This window comes from Musca autumnalis, unplaced genomic scaffold (genome assembly GCF_047663935.1).
Source record: "Musca autumnalis isolate F117 unplaced genomic scaffold, ASM4766393v1 scaffold_3, whole genome shotgun sequence".
NCBI lineage: Eukaryota > Metazoa > Arthropoda > Insecta > Diptera > Muscidae > Musca > Musca autumnalis.
The window spans coordinates 165,561,891-165,584,494 of NW_027411866.1; the positions used below are offsets into that span (position 1 = coordinate 165,561,891).

Sequence of the window (22,604 nt, forward strand, 5' to 3'; positions counted from 1 at the left end):
AAAATTTTGGTTATTGTGTTGTGGCTAAATTATACGCCACAAAATTTGATTGAAAAAATACAATTATTAAAAGTTTTATACGGCCAACGAATACTAAATACCAAATTTCAGCCACTTCGGTGGAATATTGAAGCCACAACCTTTAAAATACCGTAAATCGGGAGGTACAGTTCTAACCCAAATCCATACCAAACTTCAGGTGAAAATTCTACGCCCCAACGAAGAATAAATACCAAATTTCAGCCATTTCGGTAGAATTTTGAAAGCACAAACTTCAAAATACCGAAAACTGGCATGTGCCGTTATATGGGGGCTCTATGAATTCAAATTTCAGCCATTGAACGAAAATCTGGAGATATCGTTCTATGGGGGCTATATGAAGGCGTGGACCTATACCAACAAATTTCATATGGAAAGTTTTATATCTCAAATGAAGACTTAATACCAAATTTTAGCCATTTTTTAGGAATATTGAGGCAAAACCCTTCAAAATACCGAAAATCGGGGGGTAACGTTCTATGGGGGCTATATGAAGGGGTTGACCTATACCGACAAATTTCATATGGAAACTTCTATACCCCCAATGCAGACTTAATGCCAAATTTCAGCCATTTCGGAGAAATATTGAGGCCACAGCCTTTAAAATACCGAAAATCGGAGGTACCGTTCTATGGGGGCTATATGAAGGCGTGGACCTATAGTTGGTTTTGGCAAAAATGTTTGTAACGCATCGAAAAAATGGTCGTGGACCCATACTTATACATAGCAAAATTAATGTCTCGACGAGCTGAGTCGATCTGGCTATGGATGTCCCTCCTGTCCATCTAAACCTTGTTATCACGCGTGATGGAGGTTCTGGGGGGAGGAAGCCTATTAGTTTTGGTGATGGTCGGATCATATTCAGGGGTCGGAATGGTAAAAAAACTCAATGTTTTTTTCTAATGCGAATATCTCCGTTTCTATTAAAAAAAACTTCACATTTACAACAACTCCAAGTAGGTTGGCGTAGGTGGGCAAACAACGAAGATATCGCAAAAGTCGCTAATCCAAACCAAGTTTTCACTTTTGGGATTTCAATTGTAATGTTGATTATGACAGCTCTGGTTGGTGGACTTTCGAAAGCAAACCATGCCTTTGAAAGAAGGAAATCTTACTTTTACAATGATGCAAAGTAGGTTGGTGGCCAAACAACGGAGATATCGCAATAGTCAGTAATCCAACCCAACTTTTCATTTGTGGGATCTTAATTGTAATGACGAATATCACTGCTATGGTTGGAGACCTTACAAAAGCAAAGTCTACCATGAAAGTATCGCCACCTTTACAATAATGCAATGTTAGTCTGCGTAAGTGGTATTACCGTAGTCTGTAGATTGTCAACAGGTAGATTGTCACTCTGTACATTGTCAATCAGTAGATTGTCCACAGTGGTATTACCGTAGTCGGTAATACATCCCATTTTTCATGTTTTTCTAATCATGCTACATGTTGCAATTTTGAGCAGATCGTCACGAAATTTTGGGTGTTGATGGGGGTCCCAGAGGGGAAGAGGACTATTGAATTTGAAGGCGGTCGGATAATATTCAGAAGTCGGAATGGGCAAAAACGTATGTGGGGAAAAATAAAATGTTTTATACTTATGTGAATGTATTCGCTTCTAGTAGGGGTATTCCAAAAGCAAACCCTGTCAATGGAAGAATAAAATATCAACTTTACATTGATACAAAGTAGGTTGGTCAAATACTAGAGTGGTCAATACCAAAAGGGGGTAAAATACTAGAGATATATAAAAAGACGCTCATATATACCAATTTCCAATTTGTGAGATTTTATTTCCAATGTGGATATCTGTGTTTCTGTTGGACATATTACAAGTGGACAGCCCGATAGTGAAACTGGACCATATGAATTTTAACCAATTGTTGCTGTGAAAAAAACTTAAAATTTTATATGAAAATTATATCGTTGAGACTTTTCAAGCATTTCTTAAAAAATCCGTTTTTCTCTAAAACGAATAGTTTTCATGCAATCGGGTCTTCTTTTAAAAATGCCGAAAAATTTGAAAGGTAATATATGCGTATTCTTACATGACAATCCCTTGGCGTTTGATTGAGAAAATAATTTTACCACATTCCTAACAAATCCATGAAGTTATATGAATCAAAACATGTATTTATATCTTTGTATTATTGTTACATTTTTGAATAAATTAATATGGTATATTTAAATTTTTCATCGAAATTCGAAAATTTCAAAAAATTAGATGTTTTTGAATTGTTTGCGTTTTATATCAAATGCGCAGCTCAAATAAAACTTTATAGGCGTGGAATGACAGATAACAGGCAATACTATAACAAAATAAAAAAAAACATAAAAATATGCGCAAATAGCCGAGGTTTACGTAAATTTTTTCAACCATTTGCGGTGGCGTTTAAACGGCCAGTGGCTTTAAGTTGGTTAAATTGATACCAGATATGTTGTCATTGATGGTATTTTAATATTTTTCAATATTTATTTTAATGACGAATACCTCAGCTTCTCTTCTTCTCTTCTGCAAACCTTTCAATCAGTAGATTGTCCACAATGTTCAAATTTAAAATTATTATGTAATTATTTTGGTTCAGTCAGCTCTATGTCATTTGGTATAAAATTCAGGGTGGGTGAAAACTATGTCAAAGGTGTTGTCGTGTAGGGTATCACATAGTCGACCCCGTCCCGATTATAGCCTTTGCTCACTTGTTTATAGAATATTTTTTCGATGACCATCAGAAGACGTGGATTTTTTATAGAATATTTTTTCAATGACCATCAGAAGGCGTCGATTATTTATAGAATATTTTTTCAATGACCATCAGAAGGCGTCGATTTTTTATAGAATATTTTTTCAATGACCATCAGAAGGCGTCGATTATTTATAGAATATTTTTTCAATGACCATCAGAAGGCGTCGATTTTTTATAGAATATTTTTTCAATGACCATTAGAAGGCGTAGATTTTTTATAAAATATTTTTACAATGACCATCAGAAGGCGTGGAATTTTTATAGAATATTTTCACAATGACCATCACAAGGCGTTGATTTTTTATAGAATATTTTTACAATGACCATCAGAAGGCGTGGATTTTTTATAGAATATTTTTACAATGACCATCGGAAGGCGCGGATTTTTTATAGAATATTTTTACAATGACCATCAGAAGGCGTGGATTTTTTATAGAATATTTTTACAATGACCATCACCCTATCTAAACATTTTGACATAAAAAAATGTTTGATAGGGCCTTTATTGTAACATGTAGGTGGTACATTTGGTGGTATGGTTATTTGGAAACTATACTAACACAAACAAAATCAAGTATACCTTGTTTTTGACGTTGGTTAATGTTTCAAAAATAATTTAAAAACTCCGAAATCTTTGGGTAACTTATATGGGAACTATGTCGAATCGTCTGTCCATGTCCAAACGTTTTGGTAAGAAGTTTTTTCTGCACAGAAAATGCGAAATACCAAATTACAATTATAATAAATTTTTTAATAAAAATATACAAAATAAACTAATGCGGTTTCACTCATTTTCCTCTGAATAAATTCATTAAAATGAAAAAAAAAATCAGTAGGTTGAGACTGGTACTTTTATACCCTCAGCCTTTAGGCTAACTAGGGTATATACTCGTACACTTTCATATGACCAAAATGTGCCTCATCGAATAATGGTTTGGACGTTTCAGACATTTTTGGAGTCGATTTAGCAATGTTCGCCTTTCTGTCTGGCTGGCTGAAGCGCACGATGACTCTCGAACGGATCAACCTATTTGGTCCACAATGTGGCTTTCGTAATATTTTGTCAAAACCTAATTTAAGTTCGAAGGTGAGCCTTATCGATCCACTCCTTCGGTTACATCCCCTCGAAGGGACTAACCGATTTGGTCCATGCTTTGCACATCGTAATGTTCCTACAATACATAGATCAAGTTCGAATATGGACACTCCTTCGGGTACCTCCCACACAAAATTTCGAAAAAGTGCGGTTTAAGACCTGCTCTCGAATCGCTTTAAGTTTTCTGCAACAACTTGAATTCGCTGCCCCCATTTTGTTTGCAAGTCAATACTTCCTGAGAAAATGGTCCAAGAAGTGTAAAAAACCTGGTCTGCACGATTAAATGAACAGATAACTTACAAAAAGAGGCCGATACTTTCAGCATCGTAAAATTTCTCCCAAAGTTTTTTTCCATTTACGGATATCTCCCTGAGAAAAGTTAAAAATTTCGCTTCAGTGCAGTTTAAGGTTTTCTTAAAGATAGTTTTGAAATTTTTTACCGAAGGTACTTTTTTGGTGATCCTGTTTTAAGCGATATTATGTTTTGCATTATTCCTAACATAATGGTCCAATAGCTCACAATCCTAGGATGACTAACTAAAATGGTTAGTGGACACGACAAATAAGGAAATGATTCCCGAAATATTGTCCACTTTCAAGATGTACTATGTAGGTCCATTAATTCAGGTAATAACTCCGCAAAAGTTCAACACTTTTTCGCTTTAATCCAAATCAAATTTATTAGCAAAAGTTAAGCATTTATTCGGTACTTCCACAAAAAGTCTCGGTATTTTTATTAATCTGATACATCCAAGCAAGGTCTGTCCATAGATGTCTCAATTCATAATGGCTGATGGTATATCTCTGTCGACAAAACCGACTAAAACTCTTTTACTTGTTTGTGAACCAGTTTTTTTTTCTGCTGGTAATTTTAGTGGCCTCTATTACAAAAAACTATTATTTCGTTCCAGTACTGTCTTTAATAATATCCCAAATGTTCAAGAAAAACCACCCAATTGGTGGTTTAGTAATTTTAAGGATTACAGATTTAGTTCGTGTTGACTATTTCTATTGAATCGTTGGAATAAATATTTCCACCTATTGTTTGCGAAGTCTTTCCCACAATCGCCCGACAATTTTGCCCCTGAAACATACAAAACATCTTTGACACCTTCTGTAATGATATTCCTTTTATAAAGAAAAAGGTACAGTCTTGAACATTATTAAATTTAACATGGAGTTTTAATAAATCTTGTCGCTAAATATTCTTAATACAAACTCTAGTCTATTAAAACATTTTTCCAATTATTTACAAAGCTTATTTTGCCTTCAGCATTCAATTATGATTTAATTATGATAGTTTAAAATCTACGAAACTAAACAATTTTGTTAATTAACTGGGGAAATTCAGGGCAAAACAGTCTAACCTGAAACCATTTTGTGAAATATATCAAAGGTCATTTCCCAAAGACACATTTGTATTTCTGTATGCAGTAATCAACTTTGAGTCTTTTGATGTATTTTTCTAAATTAAAGTTAACTTCATAATAACTACTTTTAATGCAATAAAATCAACATGAAAATTACTTACTTTGAACTTTGAAATATATTTTCCGGTGAAATGCAAATGTCATTTCAATGGCATAGCATTTTTTGGGGGAAAGTTCACAAGAAGAAAAAGACTTACGGATTTTTTACTTTTATTTTACATAACACAAAATAAAATACAACAAATAACTTATTTGCCTTTTCAACTCTATTTTTACAGGTTTTTGGAGCATGAACTAAAACTGGAATTGAATGAAGAGAAAAACAAACCCAGAAAAAGTTGCAAAAATATATAGAGAGAAAAAAGGGAATTGGTAACACGACAGCAAAGCAAAACAAAGACTTCATACAAACAAGCAAACAAATAACAACAACAAAAAGAGGGATTTGAAACCACAACAATAACAAAACTATTCAGAACATTTCAAAAGTAAAACGAACTAAAAAACTAAATAAATTATGGAAATAGAAACGATAAACAATAGACTGAACTAGAGTCCAAATATTTTTAAAGCAAATAATAACATCATCATAATAAAAACCTTTAAGATTACGTAAAATCCAACAACAACAATATAGAAATTCATTTTCTCGTAATACTCTAAAAGAAAACAAAAATTCCAAACGTTGTTCAACACGACAAAAAACAAACGTCAAATAAATGCAATTAATTTAAACATATCATAATCTAATTACAACTTATATTAATTTAATACCAAATAATAATAATAATAATAATAACAACAACAAAATTGCATTTAAATATTTACTACAAAATATGAAAAGAAAAACAAACCAAAACAACAACATAAGCAATATTAATACAATTCAAATTCATTAGAGTATCTCAATATAAAAACAACCACAACAACCATACACATTTATATACAAATATTCCAGAAACAAATAACAGACATATACAAATCAATACTGCCCCCTTTTTTCTGAAAAAAAAAGGAAACAGAAACAACAAAACATTGCCATTCAATGAAACAATTTTTCTTTTCTGGGACAAAAAAGCCAATCTTTTCATTCATTCAATCATACCATTGAAAAGTGACAAACAACGAAAGCAGTTAATTACAAATACAATGATAAACAGAGAGAGTTCATTCATTCCAAAATAAAAACATTAAAAACTTCTCAATAACCAAAAATACACATAAACTGCATAAAAAGTGTATTAGAAAAAGAAAACAACTAATTAAAAACAATTTTTATACAAAATCTCAACAACATCTATACAAAACAATATTAAATATATAAACAGTGTATCGCGTAATTAAAAAAACATGTTAGTGCAAAAAACTCACAGTGTAATGGACAAAAAGTGTGCGTGAACAAAAGATCAATTTTGTGGTGGACATTGCAAGTTTCATATCTACATTATTATCACAAATGCCTGGCGGTTCATCATCCTTTATTTGTCAAGAATTTAACTAAGGTAAGATTTTTTTTATATATATTTAGCATTATTTGTTGAAATATGGAGCTAGATCAGGGCATTTTGCTGCATTTGCTCTCACATACAGTGTAAAGCTGAATTTCGTCAGATGCTTTACAAATTTCCGAAAATGTCTCAAGTATTGTATTTCATAACGCCGCAAAACTTAACAAATACCAAGCTATGTACATCAAAATGTCACATTTGCGTAAAACAATGACTTTCGTGTTCCTTTTCATATTTTGATGCGTTTTTATTTAATAGTGAACAAATATGTTAGATAAGGATAAGGTGATTCGATCAATAAAATTATCAAAAAAGCTATGGACTCCACGATACCCTATACTAACACGATTTCAATCAGCCCAATCACGAATATTCCTTCGGAATTCAATTCTCATGGAATAGATTTTTCTCGAGAAAACATTTCTCCAATCATGAATAATTTGAGAACAAAAAAAAAAAACATTGAGTTTGGCAGCTTTCTTTTTCGTACCTTGCGTGCCCTTATTTTTGTGAAAACCAATGAAAACCAATTGAGTCTTTACATTTTACAGACAGCATTAATTTTGTCCAATCAATGAAAACATTTTACCTGTTCTTTGTAATGGCTAAACAAGTAACCCTACCAAAAATTTTGAAAATATTAGTTATATAAAGGCCCATGGAAACTTTGAGGCCCCAGTGGCACGTGTTAACATATTCCGATTGAGCTCAAACTTTGGCAATCTTAATTTTTAAAAAACATAAAAACATCTGACATTAAAACCAGTCTAGTGTACACAATATATCTCAAAAATGTCAATAAAATTATCCACTCCACACCAATGTTCAAAATGTGAGCGCTGTGTTTTAGTTTAAGGGGTGATACCTTCTTATAAATTTCGGAAAAAGTAGAAAGTATAGATAGCGTAGAATATGTCGTCAAATTTTTAAGCCGATCGCAACAATATTGCCTTAATATGAGCGTTGGATGGGAACAATTTATTTTATTTTGTATGCAGCATACAAACTGTGTTGTTCTCAAAATCGGCCACAAAAATATATGACAATTGGCTTATTAGTTTTCGAGCTAGTGTCAGTCGGGGTTGCCGACAGATATATACCCTCAGCCAATGTGAAGTGAAACTTTCGCCTACGGACAGATCAAATGTATTTAAGGTCTCTTCAGAATTTTGTAGGCCTTTTTGGACATTTGAACTAGCCGGCAAAAATTGTGAATTAGGAATTAACTGCACTAAGACACAAATGTTGAACTTTTCTGGGGGAGGTACCCTTAGGGAGGACCGATATGGCCATTTTAGAAGTTAAACTAAATTTTGACAAAATATTAGGTGACCCAAAGTTTGGACCAAATTGGTTGCCCCATTCAAGTGATATAGTCCTAGCATTTTAGTGACATTTTTTTAAATATTGGGGAGAAGTGCCGGATGTTGTGGACCGGTATTGCCCCATGAAACTAAGTTTGGATATAATATGACGAAGACCAAATGTTGGACCAAATCGGTTGAACAGTTCGAGAGTTATCGTGCTCTCCGACCGCCACATATGTTGGTGACATAGGGGATTTTTACACAATTTGGGAGTTTTCAAAAAAAAAAATATGGACTTGCCCCTGAAAAAAATTTTACCGTCGAATGCAAATCGCTTCAACAAAAATAAAAGTTATTCGAGAACAGGTTTTAAAGTGAACTTATCCGAAAGTACCAGAATATAGTCCATATTCGAACCTGATCTATATCTGGTATATATATTAGGATGTGCAAAGTATAGATTACATCGTTCACTCCCTTCACGAATTATCGTGCGCACAATTTTTCCGAACATTTTTGAAGTTGTTGCAATAAAAATCAAATCGATTCGAGAGCAGGTCCTAAACTGAACTTATCCAAAATCTTGTGTGGGAGGTACCCGAAGGAGTGGACCAATTGAGACCATATTGGAACCTCATCTAAGTCTGGTAGAAATCAATCGTTTACTTCCTTCAAGAGTTATCGTGCGCACAAATTTTCCGAACATTTTCGAACTATCGTGGGGAGGTACCGGAAGGAGTGGACCGATATAGCATATCATTGAACTTAAACTAAGTTTGGGCAAAATATTACGAAATCCAAATTTTGGACCGAATCGGTTGATCCATTCGTGAGTTATCGTGCGCTCCAGCCAGTCAGACAGAGAGACAGACGGACGGACATGGCTGAATCAACTCCAAATTGTCTGAAATGGATTTCGTCCAAACATACTTGGGGTCTAAAACCATTATTTCGATGAGGCACATTTTGCCCGTATGAAAGTGTAGATGGCCAAAACCAAAAATCCTTTGCAATTCCATTTGAAAAATATTAAAAAAAATTAAAACAAGTAAAAAAGTATCAGTCGGCTTTGCCGACAGAGATATACCCTCAGCCTGTATATATTGAAACAATTTTTTCCCAAAAAACGTATGTATTTAAAGGTTTTTAAAAATGTTGGGAATTTGAACCGACAAAAATGTTCATTAGGATTAGAGGTCAAAAATTTTGCGGAGGAGATACTAAAAGGAATGGATCTATATTGACCATTATGGAAGTGGATCTCCAGCCACTACATATGGTGCCATAGGGGTTTTTACACCCTTCGGGATGTTTGCTCAAGAAGTATGGACTTGCCCCTGAAAAAACGTTTACCATCGTAATTGAGGCAGCGAATACAAGTTGCTTCAACAAAAATCAAAGTGATTCGATATCAGGTCTTAAAGTGAACTTATCCGAAATTTTGTGTGGGAGGTACCGGATGGAGTGGACAAATATAGTCCATATTTGAACCTGATCTATATCTAGTAGATATATTAGGATGTGTAAAGTATGAACCAATTCGGCCGCTCCCTCCAAGAGTTACCGTATGAACAAATTTTCCGAACATTTTTGAACTTTTGTGGGGGAGGTACCTGAAGGAGTGGACCGATATGGCTTATCATCAAACTTAAACTATGTTTGGACAAAATATTAATAAGCCCAAATTTTGGACCGAATCGGCAGATCCGTTCTAGAGTTATCTTGCGCTCCAACCACTACACACGGTGTCATAGGGGTTTTTTTTGGAACTTTCAGCCTATTTTCTCAGGAAGTACGGACTTGCCCCTAATGACCTTGTACCGTCGTATGGAGGGCAGTGAATACAAGTTGCTAAAACAAAAATCAGAGCGATTCGAGAGATGGCCCTAAACTGAACTTTTCCGAAATTTTGTGTGGGAGGTATCCAAAGGAATGGGCCGATTGAGTCCACATTGAAACATTATCTAAGTCTGGTACATATTTTACGATGGGCGAAGTATGGACCCAATCGGTTACTCCCTTCAAGAGTTATCGTGCGTACAAATTTTCCGAACATTTTCGAACTTTTGTGGGGGAGGTACCGGAAGGAGTGGACCGATATAGCCCATCTTCGAACTTAAACTAAGTTTGGGCTAAATATTACGAAAGCCAAAATTTGAACCGAATCGGTTCATCCGTTCGAGAGTTATCGTGCGCTCCAGCCAGCCAGACAGACAGACAGACAGACGGACGGACATTGCTCAATCGACTTCAAATTGTCTGAAACACATTTCGTCCAAACATACTTGGGGTCTAAAACCATTATTTCGATGAGGCACATTTTGCCCGTATGAAAGTGTATATACCCTCGTTAGCATAAATGGTGAGGGTATAAAAATGCGAGCATCTAAAATTTTTGGCATAGATGTTAAGAAAAAATCTGGTTTCAAATCTGTTCGCGTTCACAAAATTGGACGATGCGCGCAAAAGTTATAGCGGATTTTATTCTCATATAAAGAAAAAATATTTAAAAATATCTTATTTGTTGTTATGAGAAAATGTATGCATAAATCGTTAACAGCATTCCATATCTATTCGTAGATGTTTAAATAGTTATTAAATTTATTATTATTGTCGCGGAAAATCAACAAACAATAAAAAAATTTTGAAGGAAATCCAAATTATCCTGTCCCAAAAAACCCTCAAAAAATAAATTAAAAAATATATGCGGAATCTAAACAATGAGTAGAAAAATATGATACCAAATTTATTGAGATCGGGTATATAAATTGCATATTATAGCAACAACAAAAGAGAAAAACTTATTGTTGGAAAATATTGTTGTAAATATATTTTTTGGTTTGATTCGAAAATTAAGAAAAAAATATTTGGGAGTTCTCCAACTATTTCGCTAAAATCCCAAACAATAATTAATGTGTACTGCTAAAACTTCATCAAGAAATATGGTTTACCATCGTGAAAGCTTATTTGTTTACTGTGATAACTTATAAGGATAGGAAATTAAGTGTAATTTTGAAATTACAATCATTCAAAAAATTTGGAAATTAAAAAGCCTATTATTCGCGAATTAGTTAAAATCAGTTGATGCGTCCGTTTTTGGATACAGCGAATCACTCTCTTTTAATATTTATGCATACTTCGATGTTTCACTCAGCGGTCAAAGTGTGCCGCCAGTTGCATCACACAATGCAAAAAAACTTAAAGTGGGTAAAAATCGCGCAATTTGCACACGATTTTCATCGCATCCGCTTTTAGTAGCGCCCATCAAAATACGTCTATATACACATATTTCAAATAGATTCTTCAAGAACCGCGGATGTGCCTCCACACTGTATTTTTGGTAAAAAAAAAAAACATATTACTCGCGAATCTCTGAAATTTATGACACGCGTTTTCGCACATATTATAATCGCGTATAAAGGATTCTATTTATGTAAAAAATGTTAAAGAAAATCGCGGTTTAATACGCCGATTTGTCAAAATACATTTTTGCCGATTTTCCTATTTTCAGAGTATCTATATACACGGTTTTAGTGGATGGATTCGATCGCGGATGGGCTTATTAGATCCGTCGTGGAAAAAAATTAAATTCACGCGGGGTTCAAAGGAAATTGAATGGCACTTGTAAATTTTAAACGCAAAAAATGGGTTTTGTAAGAAAATTCACGCATCAAATTTTGGCCTTTCGACTCCAATTACTAGGATGCTGTAAGGAGCACACTCATGAGATATGCATCAAACGACGTAAAATCACGAGTTCTATAATCGTGTTAAGAGTTTGGAATATTATCTTCTTGCGCGTCCGGATTATTAAAAAAAATTCAAAAAACCCCGAAATTCCGGCTTCAAAATGTCAGCATCATTTTTAGGTGGATGCAGTGGATATATCGAAAAATCATACACTACAATCTTGTTGCCCATGGAGTATTCTGTGATTCTTTCTTTGGGGATATGTCTATAAAATGTAAGGTTAAGCCAAAAATCGTATGGTAACATAAAAAAACTTGTTGGTTTCAACCCATTTTTTACTCATTTTTCTACATTGATGCCAACACAGCTTCAACGAAAATTAATTTTAATGGTCGACATTATGGGATCCCTCTTAAAACATTTCATTTTAAAGAATTTCAATCATACTATATAGAATATGTTAACAGTTCGCGAATTCTGATAGGGTGAAACTCGGATTCATCGATTGCAAAACATTTTTGTTATTCGCCATATATGAATTTCTCATAATTTCCAAAAATATAATGTTTTTTTGTTTTGTTCAATAATTATTTTCAAAATTATGAGAAATTCAGTTATAGTTTTTTTGAGTGGGTTTTCCGACTTAAACCATTATAACTTAGCCATTTGTTAACCGATTTAAACAAATAATAACTTGTTCTAAAGATATTATTCACCCCTTTAACCCACTTAGCGACGAGAATTTTTTTTGCGAGAAAACTTAAAATTCTTTATGAATATTTTTGAGATTTTTTAAGCATTTTTGTAAAAAATAACTTTTTTCTCTAAAACGTATAGTTTTCCTGCAATCGGGCCTTCTTTTAAAAGTTCCAAAAACTTTGAAGGGTAATATAGGTGTATCCTTATATGCCAATCCCTTGGTTTTTGATTGAGAAAATACTCTTACTATATTTCTAACAAATCCCTGACTTTATTTGATTCTAACATTTTTGATTAAATTTTTATTGCATATTTAAAATGTTCATCAAAAGTCGAAAATTACAAAAAAGTCGATTTTTTTGAATAGCTTGGGTTTTTGGCCAATTGCTTGGAAATGCGTAGATCAAATGAAGCGTTACCAGCGTGAAATTACAGATAACAGACAATACTATAACAAAATGCAAAAAACCCCACAAAAATATTTGAAAACCAGAGTTTTACATCAATTTTTGCAACCATTTTTTGTGGCGTTTAAACGACCAGTGGCTTTATCTGGGTTAAAAGGATGAAGGATCACTAGAAATCCGTTGTGAAAAAAGAAGATATATCCGTTTAAATTTGAAAATGTAAGAAAATCAGATTTTCACATCTTTTAGTGTTATAAAAAAAATAAAACGGAGTTACCCAATCGAAATAAAGGCATTTTCGTTGTCCATGGATCCCAACACGGTAGAATTTTGCATCAGAACGCTTGAATAATTTTCTGGTCAAATTTTGTAGTACAATGTCATTTATCGACATTTTTCGAAAAGTTTGCACATTCTTAAGGCCAAAACTGCCTGCAGGAGCGTTCCAATGCTTTTGCGATGTATTAGAGAGTTTTCAATTACTGTCTCGGCTACAATTTTTGCCTTTGTGTTGAATCGAAAATCTCAATGGTTTGGCTGTTATATACCAAAATATCCAAAAAACGTCAATAAAAAACTTAAAGTCAAAATCGGGAGGCTCGATTTTCACGGTAGATATATGGTCCAGTGGACTTTTTTGCTCAGTTCAATCCCAGGAATTAGAAACCCGAAGGGCTCATTAAGGTGTTTTTCCTTCCACACAAATCGCCCCACCCTAATATATACATACATACATACATGTTTGTTTTTTCACAAAAATTAACATTTGTATAAAGAAAGAAATATCAAAAGACATTTAAAAGTAGTTTTCGCTGATTTTTACCCAATCATACAATGAAAGAAAAAAATGAGCTCGTATTACAGATCCATACTATTTAGTTTTTGAGAGTCCAATAATATGCCAATATTCACAAGAAAAAACTTAACGTTGTTGCCATATTTTTGGAAAATATCCCAATTATAATAAAAATTTACAAAAAAGTGTCCAATTTTTGCGATCATCAGAATAGATTTGAAACAAATAAAATTGAAAAATTGTAAAATTGCAAATACCATGTGTTAGCCACATTACTAGGATGATAAATTAGAAATGTCATTAAAAATAGTTGGTATTTGAGCTTAAGTTTCATTTTTTAACTATACTTGCAGTACAAATTTAAGTATTATCATGCTCACAAATCCATCATAGATGACCACATGTATCATAAATGTTCGAAAATTGGTCTGGAGGAATGTCTCTTCGACGATTACAATTTATAATGGACAGACGAACGGACACACATCTCAAAATCGCTTTATCTCGTCGATATATGAAGATTGGTATACCACAATGGGCGTCACGGTGCTACATGATTTTTTGCCAAAACGAACTTTTAATACCCTTTCCACATAGTTGTGTAGGGTGCAAATACTGCAACTTAATTATACCCTCATCCCATAGGCTAAAGAGGGTATACACGGTGCTCTTGAAACAATTTTAAATGGAAGGTGCTTACACTTCGGAAGTTTTTGCGGATTCTGAAACTACAATGTTTATAGATGAGAAAAATCAAAAAACAAAAAAAAATCGCGGGAGCGCTTTTTAAATAAATCGCGATTTAAGTTGAAATTTTTAGGGGTTGTTAGGTTTTCAAGATTTTGCCTAAAAACCGCAAGTCCTATTAAAATGTGACTAAAGAAAATGTTGTAGCTATGAAAATTCTCTACAGGATTGATCTTTATGGTATTCTCGTCGGTTTTACCGTTCTTGAGATATAGAGGTTGAAATTGGGACAATTCAAGTTCAATTCAATTCTGTATCGCCCCCTTATAAAACAATGTCATGACTGCAAATTTCCAACTTAAACTTATATATCTAAAAAAATATTACAACATAGGATAAGTTACTTATGCCAGTCTTGTACAGAATTTTCACAGCTATAAGATTTTCTCAGGTCCCATGCCGATAAGACTTACCGTATTCAAGCAAAATCGCGAAACCATAACAAAAAAATCTAAAAATGTAAACTGAGCTTCTTTATCTCAAAAATGGTACAGGCTGGGAACAAATGCTAAACATCAATCCTCTAGAGAATTTTCACAGCTACTACATTTTCTTTAGCTTTATTCCAATTGGACTTGCGGTTTCCACGCAAAATCGTGAAAACCTAAAAAACACCTAAAAATGTGAATTTTTACCGCGATTTATTTAAAAATCCCTGCAGCGATTTTTTCTTGTTTTTGGATTTTTCTCATCTATGAACACTGCTGTTTCAGAATTCACAAAAACTTTCCCTGTGTAAGCGGTTTTCATCAAAAGTTATTTAAGGCTCACCCTTCATGACATTGTTTTATAAGGTGGCGATACAGTCTGTGCATTGTCCCAATTTGAACTTCAATATCTCAAAAATGGTAAGAACTACGAAGGTACCATAAAGATCGATCTTGTAGGGAATTTTCATAGCTACAACATTTTCTTTAGTCCGATTTTGAAAGGACTTGCGGTTTCTAAGCAAAATCGTGAAAACCTAAACAATCCCTAAAAATGTCAACTTAAATCGCGATTTATTTAAAAAACGCTCCGAAGATTTTTTTTGTTTTTTGATTTTTCTCATCTATGAACATTGTAGTTTCTGAATCCGCAAAAACTTCCAAGGTGTAAGCACCTTCCATTTAAAATTGTTTCAAGAGCACCGTGTATAGGTATACACTTTGATACGACCAAATATGTGCCTCATCGAAATAATGGTTTTAGACCACAAGTACGTTTGGACGAATTTCTTTTCGGACAATTTGGCGTCGATTTAGCCATGTCCGTCCGTCTGTCTGGCTGGTGCGCACGATAACTCTCGAATGGATCAACCGATTCGAAACTAATGTTGCACTTCGTAATATTTTGCCCAAAGTTCAAAGATGGGTCATATCGGTCCACTCCTTCGGGTACCTCCCACACATAAGATCAACATTTTTCTGTAAAATGGTATGAACTATAACTCCGGAGGGAGCAATCAATTAGTATGACTATTTATCGATGATAAGACAAATCATGTTTGTTTTTTATGCACCATAAATTTTATTTTTAACATATGTTTTTTCTTCCAGTTTCCTACAACAAGTATAAAAAAAAATATTTATTCATTCATTATAATATCTATAGCAATCAATAGTTATTTTTTTCTGCTTCGTTTTATTGAATGGAAATGTTTCCTAGTCAATGAACGATGAATAGTAAAATGAGGGAAAATAAAGAAAAACATACACATGTGTTGTTATATTTATAGACCATGCCGAAGATCAAAGCAATAATATTGTATTCCACTTGAAGTGATGTGGAAAAATCAATTGGATTTTTAGATGAACATCAGTGCAGTCACCTGTAAAAGAATGCAGATTCATACATATGTAACGGCTACATTATAATATATAATATTTGTACTCAGAAATGCATATAGTGAAACTTGTTGCGAAAACTTTGTAATAAAATTAAGGTCGCAATCAGTACAACCAAATAAATATTGTTTCATTTTAAATGTTCTAGTATCGAAATTGTGGCCTACAAAGCTATTACAAGGGTGCTGCTTTAGTTTGTAATTAACATGTTTTTTTAATTTATATACCAAATGTATAGATGCAGAACAAAAACAGAAATCAAACACCTTCTCCAACTTTTAAATTATATAATTTATGGCAATTTAATTAAATGACTTTTGTGCTAAACATATGTTAACATGAGACATATAATGAATGACTGAATGACAGAAAAAAATTGTCTTTGAGATAGCAGCAGCAATAATTCTAAACAATACAAGTTTCGAACAAACTTGATGACAACTACAATAAACATTTAGGGGGAAATTCCCCAAGGAAATCCAAACCAAAAAAAAACACAAGTCAACAATGTTTTTTCCTTTAGACAACAACACCGGGAACACTAGATCATGATGAATTAACAACAACAACACCACCACCAATAACACAAACATTTTGCCTTACTGGGACCATAAACATTTTTCCCAAGAAAAACAAATCAAAATTCCAACAAAGCAATAAACTTGAAAACATCCAAATGATGACGTTGAAATTGCCATGGTGCTGGATAGATGGCTAGATGATGCACTGTAACCGCGCTACTGCAAAATAAAATCTAAACGATGGGAAAAATACTGGCAACACAAACAAAAAATCAAACTAGACCAATACCAAACAAGAATCTGCTAAACACACCAATACCTTCTGATACCAAATGTTTGTGCCTCTAGCCCGGTAAACAAAAATTGAAATGAAACCGGGAGGAAAAAAATGCAACATTGAAATAAAATGAGTTTTATTTCCTAAAATAACTTGAATAGTGTCGTACATACAAGCCACATACAACTGTCGTTTGCTGGCTAGCCGAGGATGTTACATCTTGAAGCGCCGCGAACAAACATGAGGGAGACGTCATAATCATCATGCCACACATACGGCATATATCGTGTAAAGAAAATAAATAAACAAACCGACAAACGGGAAATACTCGTTCAACATTCGCATTCAAAACTCAATTTTACACGTAGACATTTAAGGCGCTTGCGGCAGTTTCCTCCAAATCAGGCAAAGTGTCTATTTTCTACTTTCTCTTGTACGTACATACGTAAGTGTGTCAGTGCGCTGAAAAGTGTTGGCGTAAAAGAAAATATGTTTTTAAGTGGTATTTCTGTTAGATGCTGGTGGTGGCATTAGGCGCCGGAGCACAGTGTTGCGATCAAAAAGTATTGAATCAAGAAGTAAAAAATAAACCTCATATTATTTTTGCAAAGCTAAATAATTGATATTTCGAAATTTGGATTAGCAATTAGCTTTATTGATATCGATGTGCTCGATACTGCTAAGAAAACACGTGAACCACTTCACAACTCATTTTGTAGCCGTCCGTTTACACCTTCGCTCATCAAAGTCCATTGCAACTGTGCAGTAATCGGCATTTGCTTTTTGAGAAGCACACAGGCATATCCATATGTTCTATCTTTCCACATTCATAGAACACGTAGCCTTGCAGCATTATACGAGGTCTGATAGAAAATATTAAGGGTATAATTAAATTTGTCATTCCGTTTGTAACACATCAAAATATTCATCGGAGACCCTATAAAGTATATTTATTCTTGATCAGGGTAATATTCTTAGTCGATATAAGCGTGTCCGTCTGTCTGTCCGTCTGTTGAAATCAAGATACAGCTCACAATTTTCAAGATAGAGTCTTGTAATTTGATAAGAAGTTTTTATTACTCTTAGAAAGTTTGGCAAATGGGCTATATCGGTCCAAGTTTTGATATAGCCCCCATAGAACGGTACCACCCGATTTTCAGTATTTTGAATGTTTTAGCCTCATTATAACAGCGAAATGGCTAAAATTTGGTATTTAATGTCGTTGGAGTATAAAATTTTCCCGCTGAAATCTGTAGGTATAGGTTCACGCCTTCATATAGCCCCCATAGGACAGTACCTTCCGATTTTCGGTATTTTGAAGGTTTTATCCTCAATATTCCACCGAAATGGCTGGAAATTGGTTTTTAATATTCATTGGTGGTATTAAACTTTCCACCAGAAATTTTTCGGTATATGCCTTCATATAGCCCCCACAGAACGGTAACCCCGATTTTCGGAATTTTGAAGTTTGTAACCTCAGTATTTCACCGAAATGGCTGAAATTTTGTATTCATTCGTCGTTGGGGGTATTAAACTTTCCACCGGAACTTTGTCGGTATAGATCTATAGCCCCCATAGGACGATACCTTCACTCGAAATTTGTCGGTATGGGGCCACGCTTAGGATGGTACCTCCCGATTTTCTATATTTTGAAGGTTGTGGCCACAATAATCCATAAGTCTATATATGTATATAAAAGAGCATAGTGATAAGTGAGTGAGTGACATGTATATCATCGCCCAGACGAAACCGCTGAAGCTAGAAAGCTGAAATTTTCACTGTGGGTTGCTGTCCGTACGAAGGAATGAGATAAGGCTGGGTTTTTGGAAATTCGACATAGAATGGTTTGAAAAGTACTAAAAAGTTACTAAATATGGCACCCTTTGTATTATGCAAACGGGAAGAGCTAAAATTTTGAAATTTGAAATGATTTTGAAATTTGATTATTGTTGAAGTGGAAGATGAAGATATGGAGGTGGTTTTAGATAACCGTACTTATATGTACGAAAAGTACTAAATGGTACTAAATTTGGTGCAACTTGGATTTGGGTGAATGGTGGAATCTTGATATTTGGAATTAAGATAACTGTCGATATGGAGGATGAAGATATGGAGGTGGTTTTGGATTATAGTATATTGGGTTATATAAAATTTGGGTTTGGGAGAACGGATAGAGCTGGAAACCTGAAATTTTGAATAATGATTACTGTTGGAGTATAGGATTGAGGTAGTTTTGGTAATTCGTACTTATGTGTACAAAAAATGCTAAACGGTAATACATATGGTACAATTTTAATTTTGGAGAACGCATGGAGTTGGAATCCTCACATTTGGAATTAAGTCTACTGTTGAAGTGGAGGTTTGAGATATGAGGTATTTTTAGAAATTCGTATTTATTAAAAGTTACTAAATTTGGTACTATTTGGATTTGATTGAACGGATAGAGATAGAATTAATAAGATTGTTGTTGAAGTATAAGATTGAGGTAGGTAGTAGTACTAAATTTCGTACAATTTGGTTTTGGGTGAACGTATAGCGGTATGATCCTGAAATTTAGAATTAAGATTATTGTGGAGTGTAGGATTGTGAAAAATTTGTGAATTTCGTACATACTTAATTGTACTCAATTTGATACCATTTGGATATGGATAAACGGATACAGGTAGAATCCTTAATGGCACAGAATTTGGTTGAATTTGTTATTGTGTAAAGGGATAGAGCTGAAATTGTTAAATTCGAAATTTGGATAGCAGTAAGGAGTTTTTTAAATGGATACAAATTTTGAAATTAGGTATGGAGGTCGCTAAGGTGGAAAAACGAAGTATAAAATGGTACTAAATTTAGTGTTGGGTGTAGCAATGAAGCTGGAATTATATAATTAAAGTGCGAAAAGTAAAATTGGCATTGTCCTAAGAAATATAAGTGGAATTCTGAATTATTATTTATTAAATTAAATATCAAATTAAATAGGTATTAGTACATCAAAAACTTTCAGTGTCCACCATTTGTTTATTTGTACATTATTCCCTTTCCGCATACGAAGTAGTGGGCATTTTGCTAGTAATCAATAAACAATAAAACATATTTTGTATTTCGACTTCGCTGGGGCTATTAAACTTTCCCCTCTAAATTTGTCAATATAGCCCCACGCCTTCATATAGCCCCATAGAAAGGTACATACCTCCCGATTTTCGGTATTTTGAAGGTTGTGGACACAATAACCCACGGAAATGGCTGAAATTTGGTATTAAGACTTTCCACTTGATGTTTGTCGGTATAGGTTCACGTCTTCATATAGCCCCCATAGAATGGTACTTCCTGATTTTCGGTATTTTGAAGGTTGTGGCCACATTAATCCACCGAAATGGCTGAAATTTGGTATTTCGTGTTCGTTGGAGGTATAAGACTTCCACCTAAAGTTTATCGGTCGTGACCTACGTCTTCAGATAGCTCCCACAGAACGGTATCTACCGGCTTTCCATGTTTTAGCTTAAATTTCTTACCAAATATCGTAAGTTTTGTATTTAGTCTTCTTTGAGTCTAAACATTTTCCTCCAGAAATTTGCCGGTGTATAAATCGACGTTTTAATATAACCCCTATAGAACGGTGCATTCGTAATTTCGTTATACTGAAATCTGGTATTAATCTTCTTCATAAACGAAAGGAAACTAATTGTTCGATTTTACTTCAATACAACTAGTGACCGAATTTGACGTACTTTTTTTGGTCTTGGCTCTTCTTGTCATTAACATTGGGCTTTGGTTTCACTGTCAAAGCCATACACTCATGATTCGTCACCAGTTATAACCTTTTTTAGGTTATCTGGATCGTCATTGACGATGTTTAACAGCTCCGGAGCTGTTGTTGTCACGTTGTTTTTGCTCAAAATATATAGCAAAATATTAAAAAAATCGAAGAGCACACCGAAATACAACTAACATTTTATCTGTCAGAAACAAATATACAACCCAAAATGGCGGATATTACGAAAATATATCACAGACAAATGTATATCAGTTTTGTGACCACTGGGAACGGCAAATATCAAATAGCAGGTAGTTCGGTCAAAAAATGAACTTAAATCCTCGAAATACTTAAAATAGGGAGGAACCGTTATATGGGAGCTATACCAAAGCGTGGTGTAGAAGTTTCGTGATTGTAGGGAACCTCAAATGTCAAATTAGGGGTAAGTCAATTGATTCTAGTTCAGTATATGGGGGGTTATACCAAAATAAGAAAGGAAGAAATACAAGAAAAAATTGTGATATAACAGAGAGGTGGGGAAAAAGTATATAGTTCAATTTTAAGTCTATGGTGACCCGCCCATAGCCACTTAAAGATTAATAAGGCTACAGGGTCAATGGAGGGAAAATAAGAGAGATATACCATATCATGCATACCAAACAGGCTGTGCCTTTTGACTGACAGTCTAGGACACCGACAGAGTAGATGCTCAATTGTTTCAGTTTCTTCCACATCCTCACATAGCCTGTAATACACCATGTTATTGTCCTTCCTCTTGCACTATAGGTCAAACAGCCTATTTTACTGGCCAAAAGTCGGATGTCGCACTTTGTATTTTCACTTATTTTGTGTTACTTTCTTGTAAGAAACACTTCAAATATAATAAAAATAAATTTTGTTTTTGTATGAGAAATTATGCCGTTACATGGCAGGCTGTCAAATATGTATAATACATATATCTTTAAAAACTTGTTAACGAAATATGTTTACTTGTATACGTTCAGGCTGAAACAAAATCACAATATTAGCATAAGTAACGATTTGATTAGAATGTATTCGATATCTATTAATCAAAAATGCCCTCCTATCATCATTTATGTGTATAAATAGTTATTAAATGGGTGTTAACTTTGAATTTTCAAAGAAAGTAGAACATTTTGAGGTTATGTAAGCTTTTAAAGTCTCGGCAACGTTTGGCAATGAAAGTGAAAATTGAAATTGGTTCATTAACTCGACCCGAATGCAAAAAATTTTATGTGATTTTGCGTAAATTTGCTCGACATGAATTATACAACTTTTTTTAGGATACCATATTTTCCATAATATTGATTTTTTGAAGTCAGGGTTAAACCTCTTACCAAATAATGTTAGCCAAATTGGAGTCTACAACATTCTGCTGTGTTCTAAAGTCAAGTTATTAACAAATCTTTTATAAATATATACAGTTATAGTCAAAATATGTCACATCATATTGTGAGATTTTCAAGGTAATAATTTTAAGGCATATTCACATTAAAACTAAAACGAAACACAACAAAAAATCTTCTGAACTTATCGGACGTCGATGCCTTTAATTCTGTAGACAAATAACAGACCTTCAAGTTTTTGCTCCCAAAGGGTTAAGGTACCAGTTGTGTATTTGGTCCATAAAAGGTTAATTTTTTGGCCCACGTTGTTCAATTTTTCTCCCTGAATTTAAAAACGCTATATTAATTTGAACCAAATACTTGTTTTAACTTTAAGACTTTTGGCCAATAAAATGGCCCGTTTGA

General features: G+C 33.8%; 1 protein-coding gene across 1 annotated transcript in view; it reads left to right on the forward strand.

The window, feature by feature from the left end:
• shakB (Innexin family member shaking B) overlaps window positions 1-22,604 on the forward strand; it is a 1,117,028-nt gene that overhangs the window by 58,786 nt on the left and 1,035,638 nt on the right. Inside the window, exon 2 of the mRNA XM_073975227.1 lies at window positions 5,588-6,811. The gene's annotated coding sequence lies outside the window, so the exon portion shown is untranslated. The remainder of the gene's footprint in view (window positions 1-5,587; window positions 6,812-22,604) is intronic.